We start from the raw sequence: 13355 nt of genomic DNA, 5'->3' as shown, positions 1-13355 counted from the left end.
TGTGATGAATAAGTACAGAAACTTGATTATGTGAATGATGTATTCATTAAGTGACTAGGATGTGGTGAGGTTATAAACAAGTAAGTTATACGTGAGGATGATTTTATGGTGACCTTGTGATCATGGGCCTATACTTGTGATGTATGAAATGTGGTGAAAATGATTTGTGATATGTATGTTAAAATGAGGTTAATAAAAAGAAAGTGTGAAAGAGTGAATTAGCAATAAAACTGTTTTGGATAGTAGCAGTGACGTGATTTTGAAAAATCACCAAAAATATTATAAATTTAATTAGAGACTTAATGAGATATTAAATTAAAGCTCAATGAGTCTATTTTCATATAAAAGAAATAGAACAAGAAAAGGAGTTCTATATTTTGATATATTTATATTTTTGTGAGACTGGTTCAGAATGATTACGTTATCCCCTGTTCTAACTTTGGAAAATCACAAAAATTTGTATAAAAATAATTAGAAGCTTAAAATTATATTTTTAAAATCCCTAATGAGTCTATTTTCAATATAAATCAACAAGAACATTATCTGATTTCTGTACTGTGAGATAATTAATTTTTAGTGAAGAGAGGTCAGAACTGTCAGAAAGTGAAACAGGGGAAAATTTAATGAATAAACTGTACTAATTGGCTAAACCAAAAATTATGAAAATTTTATGGTGGAAAGATTTGTGAGTCTAGTTTTAGGGGAAATTTACGGATCTTAATTTGGAGCTCTTTAGCTCGAATTATAAATAAGTAAGTGACTGTGACTTGTGTGGACAGTTTGATGTGAGCATTTATTAGTAAATTGTGAAATCGTACTTACAAGAATGCTATATACATTAAAGATGTGGAATGGAGAGGAGGAGGAAAATAAATATATGTGGAATACTGTATATATATATGACTAGTCTCAATGTAACGCTTGTAGGGTATGGAGTTGAATTAAAATGTTTTAGGCAAACATGTTATTTGCGCATCTGAATTGTGGTATTTTATAAAGATACGATCTAGTTTTAAATATGAATGCTTGATGATTAAGCTGAAGATATTTTGTAAGATGATAATCTTGGTATAAATGTATAAGTGGTACTATAATAAACAAGGTAAAATGAGTATGAGAGACACATGTATGATGATATACAAATGCTATGTTTGTGGTTTAATTGAGAATATTTAATCATTAAATGAATACCATGTTATATGCTTTTGATGTTGTATAAGTGTGTAAGAGATTAAGGTTGACCAGAGCTTGGAAAATAGCCTAGGTATATTCCACACAGGCAGAGACACGACCATGTGTCTCAGCCGTGTATGGAACATGACTTTGGGACACGGGCATGTGAAGCCTTAAAGCATGAAATTTCCAAGATTTTCGTAAGTTCTCGGTTTAGTCCCGAACCCTTTCTAAAGTATGTTTTGGGCTTCGTAGACTCAAATAAGGGACTATGTGTAAGTGAATGAACGTTTTGAAATATGAATGAAATTTTATGGCCCGTATTTTAGTTTAATGTTTGTATGTTTGTCCGATAACGCCTCGTACCTTATCCCGGCCTCGGGTACGGGTAAGGGGTGTTACAATAGGGACGGTGACTAGCTAGTTTCTTTTTTTAGGGTTTTTTAGTTTTTTTTCTGATTTGGGCTTTGTAGTGGGCTAGGGTTTAGTTTGGGGTTATTTGTTAATTGGTTTTATTTTATTGGGCCCAGGCAAATTAAGGGTCTTACAATCATGTTTTCACCAAAATCCTTCCTTGGCCAATAGGTGGGCTACTCGATTTCCCCCTCTTTATATTTTAGAACTTGATTCTTTCAAAGCTTGCAGAAATTTGTTTCGCTTCCCAAATGAAATTACTAGTAACCAATTTGTCAATGCATGTCGCTTTAAGCTTCTTTATTGCCGCCGAGGAGTCGCCTTCCACTTCCACAAACCGGTAACCTATCTCCTGAGCGAATCTGATTGCTTAGGTACTTGCTAAAGCCTCTACAGTTAGAACATCAAGTATGTAACGACTCCATAAGCAAGTTGTGTCCATAATAAATCTAATAAATATATTAATTTACATGATTCTTGTGTTTAATTTGGCTTATTTCTGAATTAATCCTTGCTTAATTGGTGTTTTTATGATTTAATCTTGTCAGGGATGCAATTGGTCAAAAATAAGCAAAAAGGGGCCAAATTGAAAGACAAATCTTTGAGTTGGAGCCAAATCATAAAGATGGGACAGCCAAGGATTTAACATCAATTTTGACTTTGTAAAAAGTTAAAAATAGAAGATATTATTTTATTTTATTTTATTTAGTTTTATTATTTTTATTTATTTTTATTTTATTAATTTAGGATTAGGCTATTTTTAATAAACCCCATATATATAAATAGGGGCTTTTAGTTATTAGAAAATCATCTTCTGTCTTTGTATTCCTACTTCTATTTGGAATAGAAATACTCTCCTTTTTCCTTTTCAAATTGGAGTTTAGCATTCTGCCACTTTTTCATTTGGTTTTGTTTCTTTTGTCAAATTAGGTTAATTGTCTTCTAAGTACTTTTCCTTTCTAATTTCCATCACCTTTCACATAAATTTATCATCTTCCACTTTCAAGCATGAATAAGTTTATGCTCAGCTTTAGGCTAGTGTTCTTTCTGGTCGGGAATCGTGAAATACGAATTTGTGCTAAAAATTCATCCTATCGGTATTCATTTTTTCCTAAGTATCGGGATAGACCAATCATCCCTTAAAGTTAAATTCGATTTCAAGTCAAAGTGCACGTTGGGTTGGGTTAGAGTCGTGTTTGTTTACAGTTGGAGATTCGAGTCAGCCGTGCTGTATTCAGATTTCCGAGAACAAATCGAGGAAGAGGTGATCGGGTTTAAACGACCTACGCGGTTGAGGCCGTTGATTCGAGTTGGGTTCTTCAGAACGCAAGGCTGGCGGAATCTTGAATCGGGAACACGTGTATCTCGGTTAAGTAATCGATAAGGGTTGGTTTGCAGGTCGTACTGGAACCAGTTACTAGAGGAAGAATTAGTGGTTAGGATGTTCTTAACCGCTATAACTAGCTTATCGATTGGAGGAGAAGATTAATTTTCGAGGATCGATTCTCAACACGGAATTTACCGAGTCTAAGGCTAAGGCTTATTACATTTGATTGCAAATCTCAATTTAATTTCTGATTTATTTAATTATTTATCTTAGCAGTTTTAATTATTTAGTTTCTAATCAATTTCAAAATCCCCGCTTTACTTATTTATTTGCTTATTTTTCAGCTGGTATGTTTTTAGTCGTGGGCACAACTCCAGCCACGACCCTTGACAAGACAATCTGATCATAAGCTATACACGGAAGTCGATGATCACATCCAATCCTTGTGGACTTGACCCTACTACCACTCTACTACTAATTAGAGTTATCTTGTAAGAATTATTTTTTGTAGATTTGACGCCCATCAAAATCCCTCATTGTTTTTTATAATAATATATGTACTTGACGCTTCCAGATCCTTGTAGAAGCTTACATCGAAGTTTACCTGAACAAAAGGCTCCAAAGGAGGTCGCCACCCTATTGACTCTGTTGGCTTAAGCTTTTAACTGTTCCCTTATTAGAGTTTCTAATTCTCTAGCATAACCCAATACAAGGGTATAAGTCTCGGAACTTGTTTGCCGTTTGCTTTCATGCACCAACCTATTCCTCGAGAGCTAAATTGCCCAAATTGCTACAATAATAATTAGCTTTTGATAATTGCTCCTCCCATTGAATAATTGTCCAACCCGACTTACCAAAGAGTGCTCTACTTGGCTTATCACCCAATTGATTCCCAATTTTTCCCAAACCTGTAAGGCTATTGTGCAATCCAAGCATATTTTTAGACTGCAAAGGGGAGAATAGGTCTCTTCGATTGGGTGCCATGCTATCTACCAATTCAATTCACAAGCTCATGATCTAAATTTGTAGAGATATGAAAATATAATTCGGTTGATTGATAATATAACATTTCATTTTACATCATATTTTACCTTAAAATGTTACCTTAAATTTTTCTTAAATATTACACTCGTGAAATTTAATTTTAAAATTAATATAAAGTATTTGATAAATGCATTCCATTTTTATTATTGAGAAAGAAAAAAAATATGATCCTTTTCTTTTAGGGAAATAAAATATTTGAAAAATATAATTCCATATTTATGTAATTTCCAGTCAATAATATATTACTAAAATACATTTGATCTTGATAATGTAATACGATTTTTTTCTTTCTGGGAGATGAATTAATTGTCTGCAGTATTGTTGTGAGATAGCTAATCATGCAATAGCTCCTACAAATGGCGAACAGTCTAAATGCGAATTACTTAGCGGATTGTTATTTGACGAACTGTCTCGTAGACTGACATTATGCGAACAGTCTATATGATACAAGTCTGGCGGAATGTCGAGTGAGAACAAATTTGCGGACACATGAAGCTGCGATCTGTATGGCAGGATTGAAGAAATGCAGAGTATGTTCGTGAAATGTGCCTGCGGACTGTATCCGCAATTAGAATGAAGCTGTTTTGGTGCACGCTATCAGTGATGAGTGCGTGTTTGTTTTAGATAAAACCAATTTTAGTTGGTAGATTTTTTATGTGTTTAGGTAATGATTGACATATTTGATTAATTTATTTTATGTACAAGAAATGTATTTCAAATTTCAAGAGTGTATTAGTGGTATTTGTAGAGTTCTCTTGTAAAGTAACTCATATATATTGTAAAGTTTGAAAAAAAAGGAAATATAAAGCAGACTCGATATACTGCTAATTCTCTGTTTTGGTTTCTTTCCTTCTTCTTTAACACCCACAAGTATCCTCCTCAAGGCATGAACTAGGATGATATGGTTAGAGAGAAAGGAATTTTGAAGTGGTAATCAAGATTTCAAGAGGAAGCACTAGGCCTGCAAACAGGTAAGTCTTTCTCAAAAGCTGGGGCAGATCGAAGAATTGGATTGCTTTCGAAGAAATTGACAGGCTTTAGCTCAAACCCTGATGTCACTGTTGGCATTACAGGGAAATCTTCTTGGCATGGAATGTGATGGAATCCCAATGTGTACCACAACACGAGATCCTCATTTTCAATATGACGATCCCTTTTTCAGCAGATTAAAGCATAGAAAATCAATGGCAGAACATATGCATTAAAGAACTTGATTCTTTTATCGAGTTTATACCTTTCAGACCACACTGCTAGAGTGTCATCTCCCCTACTCTGTAACACTAGAAGTCCAGCAGCCCATTGCTCACTCTTGTTATAGGGAGTCACCCATATCTGTTAAAACAAAATAGCTTAACAAAGTATTCAGAGACATTGAATCAAGAGAAAAAAAAAAGTAAAAAAGGTTTTTACCTGGTTGTTGGTGAAGGCGCTTCTTAGTTGTGGAGGATCATCATGATCAAGTAAACTAGCTGCAGTTCCTACAGGAACAATCTTGTAACCTGTTGGATTTCCTAGCCTAGACATTTTAGAAGGATTAATCATATGAAACTCTGATGGATCATAGAGTTTAAGCTTAATTTGTGCATCTTTTTCAGTCTTAGCTATCTTTCTCTTAGCTTTCCAGTAACTTTTCCTAGGGGATTCTCCTGGTAAACTTCGTTCCTTAACGAGATTAACATTAACAAACGAATTGTTTGCCCTATCGATATCCATGTCGAGGTGAAAGCTAATGAAGTGATCGTGAACTACTCCGATGACATTCTCCAAAATGAGAGGGCCCGACATGGCATCTTGGTTGGGCACCTGATATAAACTCTGGTGAGGACTGCCTTTCACCGTCAACATTCCTGAGAGTCCTATCTGTATGAAACATCATACGAAAATGAACGGTAAATACAATTGCTGAGGGAGAAGTTGGTGTAAATTAATGGCGTAAGAGAATGACCTTAACACTTATTAAACCATCTGTTTGAAACTCCCAATCGAAAATGTAATCGTAGTTTCCGACTGATGCTGCCATACGAGCGGCGTTACTTTTGGTCTTGTCTCCCTAATCTATATATACAATAATTAAAAAAGAAAAAGACAAGCACCCAAGTTAAGACAAGGAAAAAAAAGGTTAAATCGCTAGCCTGGTCCTTGTACTATAGCATAAAAATAGATAAAATTTTGAATGTATCATAGTTTTCTATAGTATATACAAAACCAGCCATGTATGTTTTCAATGTATATCATAGTTTTTGACTGTATCATTGTTACTATTGTTGAAGTTTACCAGAAAATCATTGAGCAAACCTTCTGAATGTCGCCAACTGATGTCGCCGGCATAGCGTTCAAACAGGCAAATCATGTTAGGTTGAACAAACGGGTGTCCATCGGAAGTAGAAAAAACACCGTCCATATAATAAGAGTGCCTTGGACAATCATTTAGTGGCACAAGTGGAAGAGCTGACATCCCTAAACCAAACTCACCAGCGTCCATATACGACTTGAAATACCAGGACTGTTGGTGCTGTAACTGAAACTAACAGATTCAGTGCAAACTTGTCAAGCAAGTCTCGAGACTTGCTGAGCAAACAAGAGAATTCGAGCAAGAGAAAGAAAGAAAAGCTAAGAAAAATGAAGAGAAAAATTGATGAACAAACTGAACTTCATTCATAGATTGCATAATGGCACAATGCCAATACATAAACCAAGCACTAAGCTTGTCAAAAACAGCAAATAATTACCTAAACATCACCTACCTCCACTAATGACATGGAAACTTGAAATTTTGACTTGTAAACTTATACAAAGTTGTGTTTACAGCTCATACATAAGCTAATTACATCAGTCAACAACCTAACTTAGTTAGAAATGAACTAAGATTACATTTCATTGACTAGGAATTACAAAATAAACAAAATAAGCTTGCATCAGTAGCTCCTGCATGACTTGGTCTTCTTGGCCTGCATGCTGCCGAGTTTGCTGCATGCTGAACCAACTTCATCACTCCTCCTTGGTTTGCATGGAGCAAACACCTAGCTTCTTTCTTAGACATTCGAACCTTGTGACAGTAAGGGCTTTGGTTAAAATGTCTGCAAGTTGATCCTCTGAATTACAGTGGATCAGCTTTACTTCCTGAGCTTGCTCCATTTCTCGAACAACATGCAACTTGATGCTGAAATGTTTTGTTCTTCTATGGAACACTGGATTTTTAGCAATTGCTACTGCAGATTGGTTGTCACAGAAGATCTCAGTAGCTTCCTCTTGATGCACATTCAAGTCAGCCAATATTTTCCTTAGCCATATGGCTTGGTTGACAGCACTTGCTGTTGCCACATACTCTGCTTCAGCAGTAGATTGAGTTACTAGACTTTGCTTCTTTGAGCTCCAACAAAACATGGCTGAACCAAGGTTAAAAGCATACCCTGAGGTGCTTTTCATGTCATCTATCGAGCCAGCCCAGTCACTATCAGTGTAGCCAACCAGCTTCAGATTTCCTTCTTTGCTGTACTTCAAACCATAGTTTAAAGTGCCTTTGACATATCTCAGCACTCTCTTTGCAGCTTGGAAATGCTTCTCATTGCAGCAATGCAAGAACCTTGAGAGCAATCCTACAGCATACATGATGTCTGGTCTAGTGGCAGTCAAGTATAGCAAGCAACCAACTAAACTCCTGTAGGTTGTTTCACAAACTTGCTTAAAATCACCTTGGCTTGATAGTTTTTCTCCAACAGCAACAGGTGTTTTAGTTGCCTTGCTGTTTTGCATGGAGAACCTGGTCAGAATCTTTGTGGCAAAGCTTCTCTGGCTTAAAAATATCTCATTCTGTACTTGAGACACCTCCATTCCAAGAAAATATGACATCTCCCCAAGATCAGACATTTCAAACACTTCCTGCATCTTGGTCTTGAAGTCAGCCAGCACTACTCGATCTCCTCTTGTCACTAGAAGATCATCAACATACAGGGACACAATGAGTTGTATTTGTGTCCCTTGTTTCTTGACATACAGTGTTGGCTCACTCTTGCTTCGATCGAATCCCAGATCAGTCAAGTAGCCATCGATTCTGCTATACCAAGCCCTTGGAGCCTGTTTTAATCCATATAGGGCCTTCTTCAGTTTGTAGACCATATACTCTCTGCCAGCTATTTCAAACCCTTGTGGTTGTTCAACATAGATGTCTTCATCTAAGAAACCATTTAGAAAGGCTGATTTCACATCAAGTTGATGGATCTTCCATTCGAGCTGTGCTGCTAAGGCAATCATCAGTCTGATGGTGTCGAGCCTGGCCACTGGTGCAAAGGTCTCCAGGTAGTCCAAGCCATACCTCTGACTGAACCCCTTGACAACTAGCCTTGCTTTCAGCTTGTTCAAGGTACCATCAGCATTCTGCTTGGCTTTGTACACCCATTTCACCCCAATCACCTTCCTTTTGACTGGCCTTTCAACCAATTCCCAGGTCTGGTTCTTCTCAATCATGCTGATTTCCTCAGCCATTGCCTGCTTCTACCCTTGCTGAGCCTCAGCCTCTTCAAAGTTGCTTGGTTCAGCTATGGCTACATGAGCCCTTTCATAAATCTCAGCCAATGACCTTATTCCTCTGACTGGTTCATCATCAATATCCATTTCAGGGACATTTTGGTCTGACTCAGCTTGGTCTGCTGCAAGTTCTTCAGAAACTTCTTCAGGTTCATGTCTTTCCCAGTTCCAACATGACCTTTCATCAAATACCACATCCCTGCTTACTGACACTTTGTTTGTTGAAGGATCTAAAATCCTATAGCCCTTCTTAACAGTGCTATACCCCACCAAAACACCAGGTCAAGCCCTTTCAGACAATTTGTCCCTTTTAACAGCATGTACATGTGCATAACAGATGCATCCAAAGACCTTCAGATGAGCCAGTGATGGCTTGAAGCTAAACCAGGCCTCGAATGGGGTCTTTTGATCCAAAGCCTTGGTTGGAAGTCTATTCTGAATGTATGTTGCAGTGTTAACTGCTTCTGCCCATAGTGCTTTAGGTAGATTCTTCTGAATCATTAAGCACCTGGCCATATCCATCAAACTCCTATTCTTCCTTTCACTTACCCCATTCTGCTGAGGTGTATATGTGTTGGTAAGTTGATGTTTGATGCCTGCCTTATCACAGAAGGCTTGGAACTGAGCTGAGGTGTACTCAGTCCCATTATCAGACCTTATGGTCTTCAGCTTGCAGCCTGTTTCAGTCTCAGAAGCATTCTTGAACTTCCAAAACACAGTGGCCACCTCTGATTTCTGTTTTAAAAAGTAAATCCAGCAATATCTCGAGAAATCATCAATGAACAGTATGAAATACCTGTTTCCACTTAATGACTCAGTCTTCATAGGGCCACACACATTAGTATGCACCAGTTGGAGTTTTTCAGAGGCTCTCCAGGCTTGATTCGAGGGAAATGGGAGTCTGGCCTGCTTTCCTAGCTGACATACTTCACATACATCATCATGGTCCAATGAGTTGATGAAATTTTCAGCCAGGTCCTCTCTGACCATTCGGGCCATCGATCTGAAGTTGGTATGTCCCAGTCTTTGATGCCACAGCTTGGATTCATCTGAAGTGGCTGTGTAGGCAATGTCTGACTTTTTTGTCCAGTCAACCACAAAGCTCTTATCAGCCATAGGGACTGCCATCAGTTTGGATCCACTTGGATCACTGATTTGGCACTGGTGGTCTTTAAACACAACTGAATAACCTTTTTCCAGCAACTGAGCTATGCTGAGCAGGTTTCTGTCAATTTCAGGCACCAACAGCACATTTGAAATTACTTTGCTACCTGTAAGGGTGTATATCAGCACATCACCCTTGCCTTCAGCTTGAATAAAATGACCATTTCCTATCTTGACTTTAGTTCTGCAGCTTCTGTCTAAAGACTTGAAGATTGCAGCATCAGGTGTCATGTGGTTGGTGCATCCACTGTCTAGGAGCCAACCAGATGAGGACCTTTCCTGAGCAGCTGAGCATGACACAGCAAAGACTTGCTCCTCTTGGTCACTGTCCTCCTTAGCTACTCGAGCCTCAGCTTTCATCTGTTGAGTCTGATTGTGCCTTGATTTGGCCTTGCTCTTACAGACTCTCTCAACATGACCCTTTTTCTTACAATGCTGACACACAGCATCTGGATTAAACCAGCATTTTTCTTCTGAATGACCAGCCTTTCTGCAGTGCTTGCAAGTCTGACCTTCTCTCCTTGCAGCATCATTCTTTGGCTTGTCTCTCCAGGCCTTCTTACCTTTGTAGGCAGTATTTGTTCTTGCCTGAAAGGCACCTTCTTGATGCTCCTCCAGTCTGCTTGCTCTCCTCTGCTCTTGAGCATATAGAGCATTGATCAACTCTGTCAGGGAGATGGTGGACAGATCCCTTGAGTCCTCGAGAGATGAGATTTTTGCCTCATACCTCTCAGGCAGAGTTGCTATAACCTTCTCCACTATCCTAGCTTCATTGAACTGCTCTCCAAGGAGCCTGATGCTGTTAACCACAGCCATAATCCTATCAGAATATTGCTTGACAGTTTCTTCTTCCTTCATCTTCAAATTCTCGAAATCTCTCCTCAAGTTTAACAACTGTTGCTGCCTTGTCCTCTCTGTCCCTTGAAACTCTTCCTGCAACTTGTCCCAGGCCTGTTTTGGTGATTCACAGGCCATAATCCTTGTGAAAATCACATCAGACACTGAGTTTTGGATGCAAGACATAGCCTTGTGCCTCTTGGTCCTTTCATCAGCATGCTGCCTGATCTGAGCCACTGTTGGATTAGCTCTAAGTGGCTCTGGTTCAACATCAGAGTTGACCACCTCCCACAGATCGAAAGCCTGCAGGTAGGTCTTCATTTTGACCACCCATATGTGATAGCCTTCTCCATTGAAGACTTGAGGTGCAGCTGGTGAAAACCTTGATGAAGCCATGGATTTGTGTAACAGATCCCTTAAGAAATAGGCTCTAGATACCAATTGTTGGTGCTGTAACTGAAACTAACAGATTCAGTGCAAACTTGTCAAGCAAGTCTCGAGACTTGCTGAGCAAACAAGAGAATTCGAGCAAGAGAAAGAAAGAAAAGCTAAGAAAAATGAAGAGAAAAATTGATGAACAAACTGAACTTCATTCATAGATTGCATAATGGCACAATGCCAATACATAAACCAAGCACTAAGCTTGTCAAAAACAGCAAATAATTACCTAAACATCACCTACCTCCACTAATGACATGGAAACTTGAAATTTTGACTTGTAAACTTATACAAAGTTGTGTTTGCAGCTCATACATAAGCTAATTACATCAGTCAACAACCTAACTTAGTTAGAAATGAACTAAGATTACATTTCATTGACTAGGAATTACAAAATAAACAAAATAAGCTTGCATCAGCAGCTCCTGCATGACTTGGTCTTCTTGGCCTGCATGCTGTCGAGTTTGCTGCATGCCGAACCAACTTCATCAAGGACTCATCAAGGTCCATGTAAGGCACAAAAAATTCTGAAGCGAACCCTTTGTACATCACATTCCTCAACTCACCTTTCTTTGAGTCTCGCACCATGGCTCTTGAAATCACCAAACCAGCTCGTTGGTCAGCCTTGAGGTGAAACACCCAGTTCGCCCACTTCACTATATGCCCAGCTTTGTAGAGTTTTTCACACAGGAGGAAAAACAGATCTATTTTACCTGGGTAAAAAATGAACTACTTGTTGAAACTGGAGCAACAAAGTAATATATCCGGGTAAAGTATGAGTTAAGTTTCGATCAAATGATCAATGAAACAAAACAAAGAAATTTTTTGTTTGAAAGCTCAAAACAGAAGCAAAATCGGATGAACAAATTGACAGAACAAGTTGGCTATGCTTGTTACTAGAAAAGTTCAAAATTTCATGTACATAAGTAGATGGATTACATAGAAAGAAAACAAAGCTTGCTTGTGCAAGTAGCTAAGCTGTAAAATCAGCATAATGACACCCTAAAATGACTACTAAATCAGCTAAGAGCATGATTAATCTTAGCTGAACATTACATAAAAGGATAACAAACAAACTAATAAAGTCAACTATTACAAAAATGGTTCTTCAACCGAATTACACCATGGACATTTCAATGCCTCAGCTGGACTGCTTGGTCACTTGTATGCTCATGCATGATTGCATGGTAGCATGCATGTTGCTGCTGTAGTTTCCACCTTTGAACAATCTTCAACTTTAAAACGTGGTCCTTTTGGTTGTTCTATGGAAATTGGGTTCAGTGGTTCCATTTCTGGTTCCTTCTTTTGAGCTGTATACCTATAATCAGTGCCAGAACTTTTTGGAATTGGAATATCTCGGCCTGTATCGGAGAATTTCAGCATCTCCATCGAATCTAAGAAGTGCGTATACCTATAAGAAGTGCGTCACCTTTTCTCCACTTCAGAACCTGGACCTTGTCTGGTTCATCGAGCAGTACAGTGTGAATAGTTGGGAAGGTAAATGAAAAGGGTTCATAAGATGAGAGGATGGTCTGGACCTTGTTGATTTCCTGCACAGTAAGAGGGTCAAGTGGATGATGAGGGGCCTCAGCTGAGTGGTCTATCGAAGTTTGAGCTTGTGTCTCCAACACTGAGCTGGCCTTGGAGTTTGAGAAAATCCGGTTCTTGGAGGTGGACCATGGAGTTTGCAGTGAGGAATTAGGCAATGATGAATTGGTAGAACGGTACCATGAACCTACAACAATGAATAAAACTAAACATGAAATGAAACAGAAATGAATACATGATGATTTCTCCATGATCAGATCAGAGTAGTTGTTTCTCTAATTGTGAATTTGTAATTAAGCTTTTCATGGCTACAAGAGAATGTGGCCGTCCCAATAGAATTTGTCATTTAGCATTATGGCATTTAAAACTAAAAACTCTCCCCATTATTTAAGTCACTGTATGACAATTGTCCATTAAAATATACTGACGGCTAAGGTGATTTGAATTGAATAGGTAAGATAGGAATCTCCTTTTTTTAACCTAAAATATTCCAGCTTGCTAATTTTGAATATATGATTTTTTTTAGTAACGGTAAATTGCACCCAAAGTTATTGAACTATTAGTAAGTTTATATTTTGATCACTCAATTCAAAAAGTTACAAAATAACCATTAAACTATTCGGAAGATTTCATTTAAATTACAGAACTATTCAAGAGTTTTTATTAAGTCATTGAGCTGTTAATTTTTTTTCTAAATCCAGCTAGTAAGCTTCAAATGAAGATTCGACGATCAATGCAATGAATTAGCACCCATAGACAAATAGAAAAACATACTTTAGATTCAAGTCGATCTAACAGTTAATGTCAAATATTAGAAGAACATACTAGGAAAAATAATGCGTAAGTTAACTTAAAAAGTTCAAACGATCCAAAAAATAATTACTTA

The 13355-nt window shown here is 37.9% G+C and overlaps 1 pseudogene; it reads right to left on the bottom strand.

Annotated features, from left to right (window-relative positions):
• Positions 1-4702: 4702 nt before the first annotated feature.
• LOC107963671 (primary amine oxidase-like) lies at positions 4703-12811 on the bottom strand (annotated as a pseudogene).
• Positions 12812-13355: the final 544 nt, after the last annotated feature.

The sequence above is a fragment of the Gossypium hirsutum genome, chromosome A03, assembly GCF_007990345.1.
Source record: "Gossypium hirsutum isolate 1008001.06 chromosome A03, Gossypium_hirsutum_v2.1, whole genome shotgun sequence".
Taxonomy (NCBI): domain Eukaryota; kingdom Viridiplantae; phylum Streptophyta; class Magnoliopsida; order Malvales; family Malvaceae; genus Gossypium; species Gossypium hirsutum.
This window is presented reverse-complemented; position numbering and strand designations above follow the sequence as displayed.